Below are 11,343 nucleotides of genomic sequence, written 5' to 3' on the forward strand. Positions count from 1 at the left end.
CATGTGCCTTGACTTGTATGCTCTGAATGTTGGGTCATGAGACCCATGTTTGTATTATCTGGCTCTTCGGAGCCTAATGAATAAATACTCTGAGTCGTAGAGTCTTGTTGTGATGCCATGTTGTATTTGCACATATCGAGCATATTGTGTGTATGATTGAAATGCTTGGTATGTGTGGGATCCGACAACCTAGTTGTTTATCCTTGGTAGCCTCTCTTATGGGGAAATGTAGTCTTGTGCTTCCATGAGCCATAGTAGTCCGCTACAGCCCGGTTCACCGGAGTCCTGCTAGCCCAGCACTACTGCTCCGGAACACTTGGCTGGCCGGCATGTGATTCACTTCGTTCCTGTGTCTGTCCCTTCGGGGAAATGTCACGCGGTGACATCCGGAGTCCTGCCTAGCCTGCTACAGCCCGGGTTCCCGGAGTCCTGTTAGCCCAGTGCTACAGCCCGGATTCACACGCTGTTGACCGACACGTTCGATGTTGATTCATGTATGCCTGTCCCCATACGTTAGTGCCGCTTTGGGTTCACGACTAGCCATGTCGGCCCGGGTTCTCTGTCATATGGATGCTAGCGACATTGTCATATACGTGAGCCAAAAGGCGCAAACGGTCCCGGGCCATGGTAAGGCGACACCGTGGGAGTACCGTGCGTGAGGCCGCAAAGTGATATGAGGTGTTACAGGCTAGATCGGTGTGATTTGGAATCGGGGTCCCGACAGATAGACCCGGGGGCCATAGGTTTCACTAGTGGCTTCTCTCAAGAGCATAAGTATTTTACGGTGGGTGAACAAATTACTATTGAGCAATTGATAGAATTGAGCATAGTTATGAGAATATCTAGGTATGATCATGTATATAGGCATCACGTCCGAGACAAGTAGACCGACTCCTGCCTGCATCTACTACTATTACTCCACACATCGACCGCTATCCAGCATGCATCTAGAGTATTAAGTTCATAAGAACAGAGTAACGCCTTAAGCAAGATGACATGATGTAGAGGGATAAATTCATGCAATATGATAAAAAAACCCATCTTGTTATCCTCGATGGCAACAATACAATACGTGCCTTGCTGCCCCTACTGTCACTGGGAAAGGACACCGCAAGATTGAACCCAAAGCTAAGCACTTCTCCCATTGCAAGAAAGATCAATCTAGTAGGCCAAACCAAACTGATAATTCGAAGAGACTTGCAAAGATAACCAATCATACATAAAAGAATTCAGAAGATTCAAATATTGTTCATAGATAAACTTGATCATAAACCCACAATTCATTGGTCTCAACAAACACACCACAAAAGAAAATTACATCGAATAGATCTCCACGAGAGAGGGGGAGAACATTGTATTGAGATCCAAAAAGAGAGAGGAAGCCATCTAACTATGGACCCGAAGGTCTGAGGTAAACTACTCACACATCATCGGAGAGGCTATGGTGTTGATGTAGAAGCCCTCCGTGATTGATGCCCCCTCCGGCGGAGCTCCGGAACAGGCCCCAAGATGGGATCTCGTGGGTACAGAAGGTTGCGGCGGTGGAATTAGGTTTTTGGCTCCGTCTCTGATCGTTTGGGGGCACGTAGGTATATATAGGAGGAAGGAGTACGTCGGTGGAGCAACGTGCGACCCATGAGGGTGGAGGGCGTGCCTGGGGGGAAGGCGCGCCCCCCTACCTCGTGGCTTCCTGGAAGCTTCTTTGACATAGGGTCCAAGTCTCCTGGATCATGTTCGTTCTGAAAATCACGTTCCCGAAGGTTTCATTCCGTTTGGACTCCGTTTGATATTATTTTTCTGCGTAACTCTGAAATAGGCAAAAAAAGCAATCCTGGGTTGGGCCTCCGGTTAATAGGTTAGTCCCAGAAATAATATAAGAGTGAATAATAAAGCCCAATAATGTCCAAAACAGAAGATAATATAGCATGGAGCAATCAAAAATTATAGATACTCCCTCCGTTCCAAATTATTCGTCCCTGAAATGGATGTATCTAGAACTAAAATACATCTAGATACATCCATACGTGCGACAAGTAATTCGGAACGGAGGGAGTACGTTGGAGACGTATCAGTCATGGTCTAGTAACATGACTTCCCGAACAGGATTGCCATAGCACTCTGGTGCGGAACGTGCTCTAGTTGACCTATGAGGTTCGGTAGTAACTTGATCTGAAGTTTTATGATCATTATCATTAGCTTCCTCTCTAGTTGGTGTAGGCATCACGGGAACAGTTTTCTGAGATGAGCTACTATCCAATTCGAGAAAAGGTACAATTACCTCATCAGGTTCTACTTTCCTCCCACTCACTTCTTTCGAGAGAAACTTCTTCTCTAGAAAGGATCCATTCTTAGCAACAAATAACTTGCCTTCGGATCTGTGATAGAAGGTGTACGCAACAGTTTCTGTTGGGTATCCTATGAAGACGCACTTCTCCAATTTGGGTTTGAGCTATCAGGCTAAAGCTTTTTCACATAAGCATCGCAACCCCAAACTTTAAGAAACGATAGCATAGGTTTCTTGCCAAACCACAGTTCATACGGTGTCGTCTCAACGGATTTAGACGGTGCCCTATTTAACGTGAATGCAGATGTCTCTAATGCATAACCCCAAAACGATAGCGGTAAATCGGTAAGAGACATCATAGATCGCACCATATTTAATAAAGTACGGTTACGACGTTCGGACACACCATTACACTGTGGTGTTCCAGGCGGCGTGAGTTGTGAAACTATTCCACATTGTTTTAAATGACGGCCAAACTCGTAACTCGAATATTCGCCTCCGTGATCAGATCGTAGAGACTTTATTTTCTTGTTACGGTGATTCTCCACTTCACTTTGAAATTCTATGAACTTTTCAAATGTTTCGGACTTGTGTTTCATCTATACCCATATATGCTCAAATCATTTGTGAAGTTTAGAAAATAACGATACCCGCCGCGAGCCTCAACACTCATCGGACCGCATACACCGATATGTATTATTTCCAATAAGGCATTAGCTCGCTCCATTGTTCCGGAGAACGGAGTTTTTATCATCTTGCCCATGAGGCATGGTTCGCAAGTATCAAATGATTCATAAACAAGTGATTCCAAAAGTCCATCTGCATGGAGTTTCTTCATGCGCTTTACACCAACATGACCTAAACGGCAGTGCCACAAACACCTACAGGAATCAGCTATTTTGCCGTCTGCCACGGCGGACGGCAAAGGCATGAACGGGGGACGGCAAAGACCTTTGCCGTCAGCCGCGGACGGCAAAAGGCTCCGGCAAAGTAGGCTATGGTAAAGAGCTACTTTGCCGTCTGCTTCCGGGCGGCTGACGGCAAAGGCCCTTTGCCGTCTGCCGCGGACGGCAATAATTGCGCTGTCAGTCCGTTAAGTGGCTAACGGCAGGCCTTTGCCGTCCGCGGCAGACGGCAAACTTTCTAGTGTCTTTGCCGTCCGCCGTATGATGTCATCTACACGTCACTACATGGCAGGCCTTTGCCGTCCGCCGCTGACGGCAAAATTGTTTACTCTTTGCCGTCTGCCACTGTAGGCAAACTGACCAAATGGGTCAGCTCCCAGGAAGCAAGCTGGATGCCACATGGCTTCTTTGCCGTCCGCGGCAGACGGCAAAGAGCCCGTTGTCGTCGGTGGCAGACGGCAAAGAGCCTGCATATTGGCTCTTTTTTCTATTTTTATTAAATCCAACAATTTTCACAACAAATATATATGACATATATAGATATATTTCACAGGCATTCATATCACATATATCCAGCACATAAGTTCCATACATTCATACATAAGCAAGTTCAATCCATTCATACATAAGCAAGTTCAATCCATACATATTACATAAGCAAGTTCCATCCATCAATTCATACATAAACAAGTTCCATCCATACATAAACAAGCACTCCATAGCAAGCTAGCTTCCATGAAGTGAATGAAATCTGCAAAATGGCAAAATAAGAAAGTTAGAAATAGGTGACTAGAATAAGAAGACTAGAACAAGAAGAGTAGAACAAGAAGAAGACTAGAACAAGAAGAGTAGAACAAGAAGAAGACTAGAACAAGAAGAGTATGTCATTTATGAGCTAACTTATGTGAAATGGATCATATATGAGCTAACTAAGTTGAAATGGGTCGTTTATGAGCTAGCTAAGGTGAAATGGATCATTTATGAGCTAACTTAGTTGAAATGGGTCGTTTATGAGCTAACTAAGTTCAAATGGATCGTTTTTTAGGTAACTAAGGTGACATGGATCGTTTTTTAGCTAACTTAGGTGAAATGGATCATTTATGAGCTAACTTAGTTGAAATGGATCATTTTTAGCTAACTTAGGTGAAATGGATCATTTATGAGCTAATTTAGTTGAAATGGATCTTTTTGAGCTAACTTAGGTGAAATGGATCATTTAAGAGCTAATTTAGGTGAAATGGATCGTTTTTGAGCTAACTTGGTGAAATGGATCGTTTATGAGCTAAATTAGTTGAAATGGATCGTTTATGAGATAACCTAGGTAAGATGGGTCATTTTGGAGTTAACCTAGGTGAAATGGGTCATTTTAAAGCTAACGTAGGTAAAATGGATCATTTAGGAGCTAATCTAGGTAAAATGGGTCATTTTTAGCTAACTTGGATGAACTGGATCATTTATAAGCTAACCAAGGTAAAATGGGTCATTTTAGAGCTAACTTAGGTAAAATGGATCGTTTATGAGCTAACTAAGCTAATTATGCAATTTTTGACATAAGTAAGCTAAGTACAGATCGTTTTAGAGCTAACTTAGGTAAAATGGATGGTTTTGGAGGTCAGTAAGCTTATTAAGTCATTTTGGAGGAGAAGAAGCTAAGTCTAGGTCATTATGGTAAGCATTGAAGGAAATAAAGCTAAGTCTAGGTCTTTATGCATGTGTTAAGCAAAACACTAGATAAACTTACCATGATCCAGGAGGTGTAGGAGTGGGCTGGCTCGTGTCGGTAGCTGGAGAAGGATCGTGCGATGCTTGTCTGGAGTTACGCTGCACCAAAGATCATTTCCAATGTCTTGTTAGCATGATGACACTCAAATGTTAAGACTAGCAAGTAATGTCCATTCAAATTAAACTCACCGTGGTCCCAGGAGCAATCACTGGCATCGGCGGAGCGGTCTGACCGGTCTTCTCGCACACAGACTGCACATATGGTTTTGACGACTCAGTCATACTAGTTAGTAATGAGACAAACACTACATGAATGTTTTGGCTAATCTGCAGAAGAAACTTACCACAAGGAGCTCGTACATGGCCCTTGCCTGCATGTCATTCCGTGCCCTCTCCTCCTCCATCATCTTTGTCGTCCTCTCCTCCAACTCCCGCTGCCTCTTCGCCGCCTCCGCCAGAAGTTTCTCCGTTCTATCTCTCTCACTCTGTATAGCAGCCTGCAACACCACTCACATGACCATTTGTAATCATTGATGGAAGCGCACACAATGTAATGGAGAAAGATAGCTGAGTACGTATCACTAACCTTGATGGCGAGTTGCACTGGCCGTTCACGAGGCCTTATCTCAGGAGCGGAGCTCGACTGGCGCGCCTTGATCTCCGGGAGAGTGCTAGGACAACGGATAAGTCCATCTCCAATGGATATGGAGCCATGGGACCTCCCGCCACCAGATATCATCACCAGCTCTGGATCAATGGGACCCTGGCTCGGGTTAAAGTCCTCCCCTTTCCTCGCCTTCCCCTCATCTCTATATCTCACGAGCTTGTTGTGGGAGGAGATGTTGGTGAAGTTGTTTGCATCATCGAGGTCAGACCGAGAGAAAGCCTTGACTTTCTTGAAAGAGGCAGTGTGGGCCATGGCATACAGGTCGTACACCTCTGTCACCTTATCCACCTTATTGTGGCGTGCCTGAAAGAGAGAAACAATGTAAATTAGTAATTAAAGGGCTCAAGCTAGCATGATGAATGAATTGCATGAATCATGAAGCAAACCACATACCCAGTTCCGCCCGAACTGATATAAGTTGGAGCTGCCTTGATGGTGTGGCACACCTTCCATTTGGGCACGTTTGTCCTTGGCCTCGTTGTGGAGGGCTAGCCATTCTTTTGAGCACCACTCATTGACCAACACCTCCCAACAATCCATCCGATCCGCACACCATCTCGGAGGCGCCTAAGTTAGCAAATAGAAACTTGAGCGCTACGGCTAAGAATTACTAAATGAAGGAACTTAAGTAGAAGGCCTTAAGAATTACCTTCATGTACTGCTCCTTACTCAGGAACTTATCGCGGCACGCCGGCTTGGTCTTCTTGATACCACGCAAGGCGTAGTAGTCTCGAACAGCCTGCACCCGAGCCTTGTGCCGTAAGTTCTGTAGTAGGCGCTTGCAGACGTTCTCGATAACATGTGCCGCGTCCTCCTCGTATCCCTCCTCACACCTATAGAATGTCTGCAATCAAAGGAGACAATATTGATTAGTACAATTAATAACTAGCTAGTTGAAGATTTTTAAATGTGTAAAGTAGAAATTACCCAGAACTTTCTGATCACCATGTCTGCCCTCATGTCGCACAAGACACCGTCGATAATCTCATCCGGCAGGGCCGGGGCAGCCAAGTAGTGCTCCCAGCTCAATCCAAGCTCTGGAAGCCGACCCTCACCAGGCAACGTGACAAACCCCGAAAAGTTTTGCCGGCAAAGAACTCCAAGGACGGAGTTGGGCCGGCGGACACTATGATGGTGGTCCCAACCCCTGCAGCATGACAAGGCCAACGCATTAGTTATTTGAAGAAACGTGAATGCAGAAGGTACAAAAATATTAAATGCACTTACGTACCTCTCCCCATCAGGGAAAATCAACCACCTCTGCTCGCGGGTCGCCGGCACGGACGGGAGCCGTGTAGCACCATGCTGGTAGACGGTGCCCCCCTCCTCCTCAATATCAGTCGGCTCCCCGCCATCATCAGCATGGCCACTCGGCTCCTCGGGCTGATCCGGCCAGGTACCCCATCCGGACGTGTGCTCCTCCGGGGTCTCGTGGGCCGAACTCTCATGGGCCGAAGGCCAGTCGACCCGAGGCTCGTGGGCCCAAGACCCGTGGACCGGAGGCTCGTGGACCGGAGTCCGTGTAGCCTCCTCCTCGGACGAGTCCACTCTAGCAGTCACGTGCTCGGGTGAAACAGCTGGGGGTGGCGGTGAGGAAGGCGCCGTAGCAGTCACCCTACCTCCTCTCCCGCGACCACGTGCCCCACCTCCTCTCTTCCTACTTCGTCCCCTGCTGGGCACCGCGGTCGACGAAGAAGGGCCCGGCGGTGTCGCCATACTATCCAGCAACGCTCGGCGGAGAGGTGCGTCTGGAATGGAAGACCTCGGACCACGCGACGACGAAGAAGGGGCCTTGGCGCGCTCCCGACCAGCGCCCACCATCTTTCAACACCTGCCATGACAAACAGTAAACGAAATTAGTACAACATAAAAAAAGACCGACATGAATAATAATATGTGTATCACTTAAGTGTATCATCATCAAGTACAACATAAAAAAATTTAATACCTGACACTACTAATAATCTCGATCAGTATCATCAATAAATGCATAATCATCATCATCACTATAATCCATGACGGGCTCATAGGGTTCAGTGGCATCAACATGTGGAAGGCCACCTTGACGTAATCGGTCAAGCAATGACAGGTCATCCGCAGCAGTAACCTCTTCTTGTTCCGGCTCTTCTTGTTCCTCCTCTGGGGTGATGTCGGATTCACTGTCGCTGTCTACTTCAATGTTTTGGGGTGAAGTATAGCGGTTCTTGAAACGCTTTTTGTAAAGACGTGTCTCTTGGAAGAATTCTCCTTCATATGTGTTTGGGTTAATGTGAGGTTCATAATCCTCTTCCTTTGGGGGAGATAGTCTAGCACGTGGCGGTACTTCATAAACGACATCCCAACCTTTCAGATTTGGATTAGTTTGGCAGGCCCACGGTAGATAGAATACTTGGGTCGCCTGTTGAGCCATAATATAGACATCAGGAACATCTAAATGGGTGCTTTGGTTGATTTCAACTAGCCCTATATGTTCATGAGTCCTTCTAGTCTCCTTCGGCTGAAACCAATAACATTTGAAGACTACGACATTCGGTGGGTTTTCACCATAGAATAGAAGTTCATAAATTGCTTCAACTCTCCCATAATACTCGGTACCTCCTTCGCCGATAGCAGATACACAACAATTTGTAGACTTTCGGTCGGCCATAGATAGCTCTTTGCCATAGGTACGAAAGCGATACCCGTTGATGTCGTATTTGTCAAATGAACAGACCTTATAGTCAAAACCATTAGTGACTTGTCTCAATTCGGCATCCATAGACTCTGAATTAGCCTACAAGTTTAATATGAAAGGATTGTTGCATTACGCACAAATTAGCGAATGAAATGAAATTGTCTAATAGAAATTACCGTTTGTTTGAACCAAGAGATGAAACCGGGATAGCCGCCTCCTTGCTTTGCGAGAAGCTCATACTCTTCGACAGAATCCTTTTGGATCACTGCTCCATACGAGAATAAGGCGATGAATCAACTGTATGAGCAGTTCAAAGGAAATAGAAGTTGCGAAACAATGTACCGAGAACTTACTCGATGTACGGTCGCACTTCTATCAGGTTGTTGAAGATATACAACGAAATGGTCCGCCATTGTTTGTTATCCAAAGATACTGGATTTGAAACACTGGCTGGTGCGAGATTCCCTTTGAATAGGCTGAGGTTGGATCCACCCTTTTTAGGGTCGTCAGCATTGTACCGAGGCTTCGGATTATGCAAATGACGATTTTTGGCTTCGTAGTGTGCTGTCACGAAGTTTGCCGCCTCCTCAGTGATGAATGCCTCAGCCATCGATGCTTCAATTCTACGTTTATTTTTACATTTTTGTCGAAGCGTCTTCTGCATCCTCTCAGTTGGGTAGCACCAACGATTTCGCACGGGCCCCCCCAATCTTGCCTCGGTCGGGAGATGCAAAATCAAATGTTGCATTGGATTAAAGAAGCCCGGTGGAAAGATCTTCTCTAACTTGCAGATCAACTCCGGCGCCAACTCTTCCATTTCTTCTAGCACGCTAGGCGATAGTTCTTTCGCACAAAGAACACGGAAGAAATAGCTGAGTTCTGCCAGTACTAGCCATTCATCCTCAGGGATGAAGCCACGCAACATCACCGGCATTACCCGCTCAATCCATATGTGCCAATCATGACTCTTGAGACCAAATATCTTCAATTTATCAAAACTGGCTCCCCTCTTTAGATTCGCTGCATACCCATCGGGGAACATCAACTGCATTTTCACCCACAAAATAATTTCCCTCATAGCTGGCCTTCCAAGATTGAACCATGCCTTTGGCTTCGTCCAGTTCTGCTTTCCTTTCGGTTCTTTCATGTTTTGTAACGGCCTATCACATAGCGCCTCCAGATCGACTCTAGCCTTAGTATTATCCTTTGACTTCCCATCTATGCCGAACAATGTACCAAAAAGTGCCTCGGCGATATTCTTCTCAGTGTCCATCACGTCGATGTTGTGTGGGCAAAGGAGGTCTTTGAAGTAAGGCAGATCCCATAAGCATGTTTTGTGAGTCCAGGCGTGCTTAGAATTATACCCCTTGAAGTACCCTGGACGCTTTGGATCTGGCTCGAGAGCGTTTAACTGATCCAGGGTCTGTTGGCCTGTCAATGCAGGTGGTGCAGAGTTTTTGACAACTCTACCTCTGATGAAGTTCTTCTTGTCTTTCCTGAAGTTATGGCGAGGATTCAGGAACTGTCTATGCATGTCGAAGCAAGAAAACTTGCGACCGGCCTGAAGCCAACGAAACTCAAGAGCTCCCTTGCATGTGGGGCACGGGAACCTTCCATGCACACACCAGCCAATGAATAGCGCATACGCCGGCAAGTCATGCGTCGAGTACATGTACCAGACACGCATTATGAAGTTCTGTTTGCTATAGGCGTCGTATGTCTTGAACCCATTATCCCAGGCTTCTTGCAATTCGTCCTTAAGCGGCTGCATGTACACATTCATATTTTTCCCCGGATAGTTGGGCCCTGGAATTATCAACGTCAGGAAAATGTTTTTTCTTTGCATAATCTGTCCGGGGGGAGATTGAGTGGAAAGACAAATACGGGCCAACAACTGTATTGGGCTGCCGTCATACCAAACACACTGAACCCATCCGTGCTGATGCCGACTCGAGGATGCCTCGGATCTGCCGCTTTGTCACCATGTAATTCATCAAACTTTTTCCACACAACACCATCCGATGTGTGTACAATCATCAGATTCCCATCTGCATCTAGTTCGGTTCTTTTGCCCGTTTTGTGCCATGTCATCTGTCTGGCCGTCTCTTCGACCATGAAAAGACGTTGAAGTCTTGGTACGATTGGCATATACCGAAGAACACTAACGGGGATTTTGGTTTGTGTCTTCTCACCCATACCTTTGTCTACCACAACATACCTAGAAGACTTGCAAATGGGACAATAGTTCAAGTCCGCATAGTCAAGCCTAAACAAGACACATCCTTTCTCACAGGCATGTATCTTATCATAGGGCATCTTCAGTGCACGGAGGATTTTGTCCGACTGGTACAGGTTTGCAGGCATTACATGGCCTTTGGGTAGAAAGTGTCCAAATACTGTCATCATTGCATCGTAGCATTCTCTGCCCAAGTTGAACTAAGCCTTCAGAGCCATTACTTGTGAGATGGCATCCAACTGACAAAGCTCAGTGTGCTCATGGAGCGGACGTTTTGAAGACTCCAACATTTCGTTGAAGGCCTTTGCAGATTCCTCCATCTCCTCGTCCGAATCCCAAGCATCATCGAAGTCTTGCACCATGTTTTCCATCCCAGTACCATGCTCGTCGGTGCGACGACGATCCACCTCAGCTCGGTCACGTTGGGCAGACTCACCATGAAATGTCCACACCGTATAATCGGGCGTAAAACCACTCTTCTGCAGGTGTTTGCCCATTTCAGCCTATGTCCTCTTTTCCCAATTGCCGCACCGTAAACAGGGGCACCAGGTTTTCCTCTGGCCATTTGCAAATGCGGCTCGCACAAACCCCTTGGTTTTTGTGAACCATTCAGTGCTCCATTTGTTCTGACCAGTGTGACCGGTGTACATCCACGCACGATCACTCATCTTGACTTTCAGAGCTACTAGACACACAACAAATATATATATATATAATTCACCATGTATATATTCATCAGTTGATCTACTTTGTCAATTTTATTACGTCCATGCAACCTACACTCTAATAGGTAATGATAGGTCCTAATCCCACCCGAGTATGTTTAGATTGGGTTCATTTTCCCATGCTATGCTC

The sequence above is a fragment of the Triticum aestivum genome, chromosome 1D (genome assembly GCF_018294505.1).
Source record: "Triticum aestivum cultivar Chinese Spring chromosome 1D, IWGSC CS RefSeq v2.1, whole genome shotgun sequence".
In the NCBI taxonomy this organism is placed as follows: Eukaryota; Viridiplantae; Streptophyta; class Magnoliopsida; order Poales; family Poaceae; genus Triticum; species Triticum aestivum.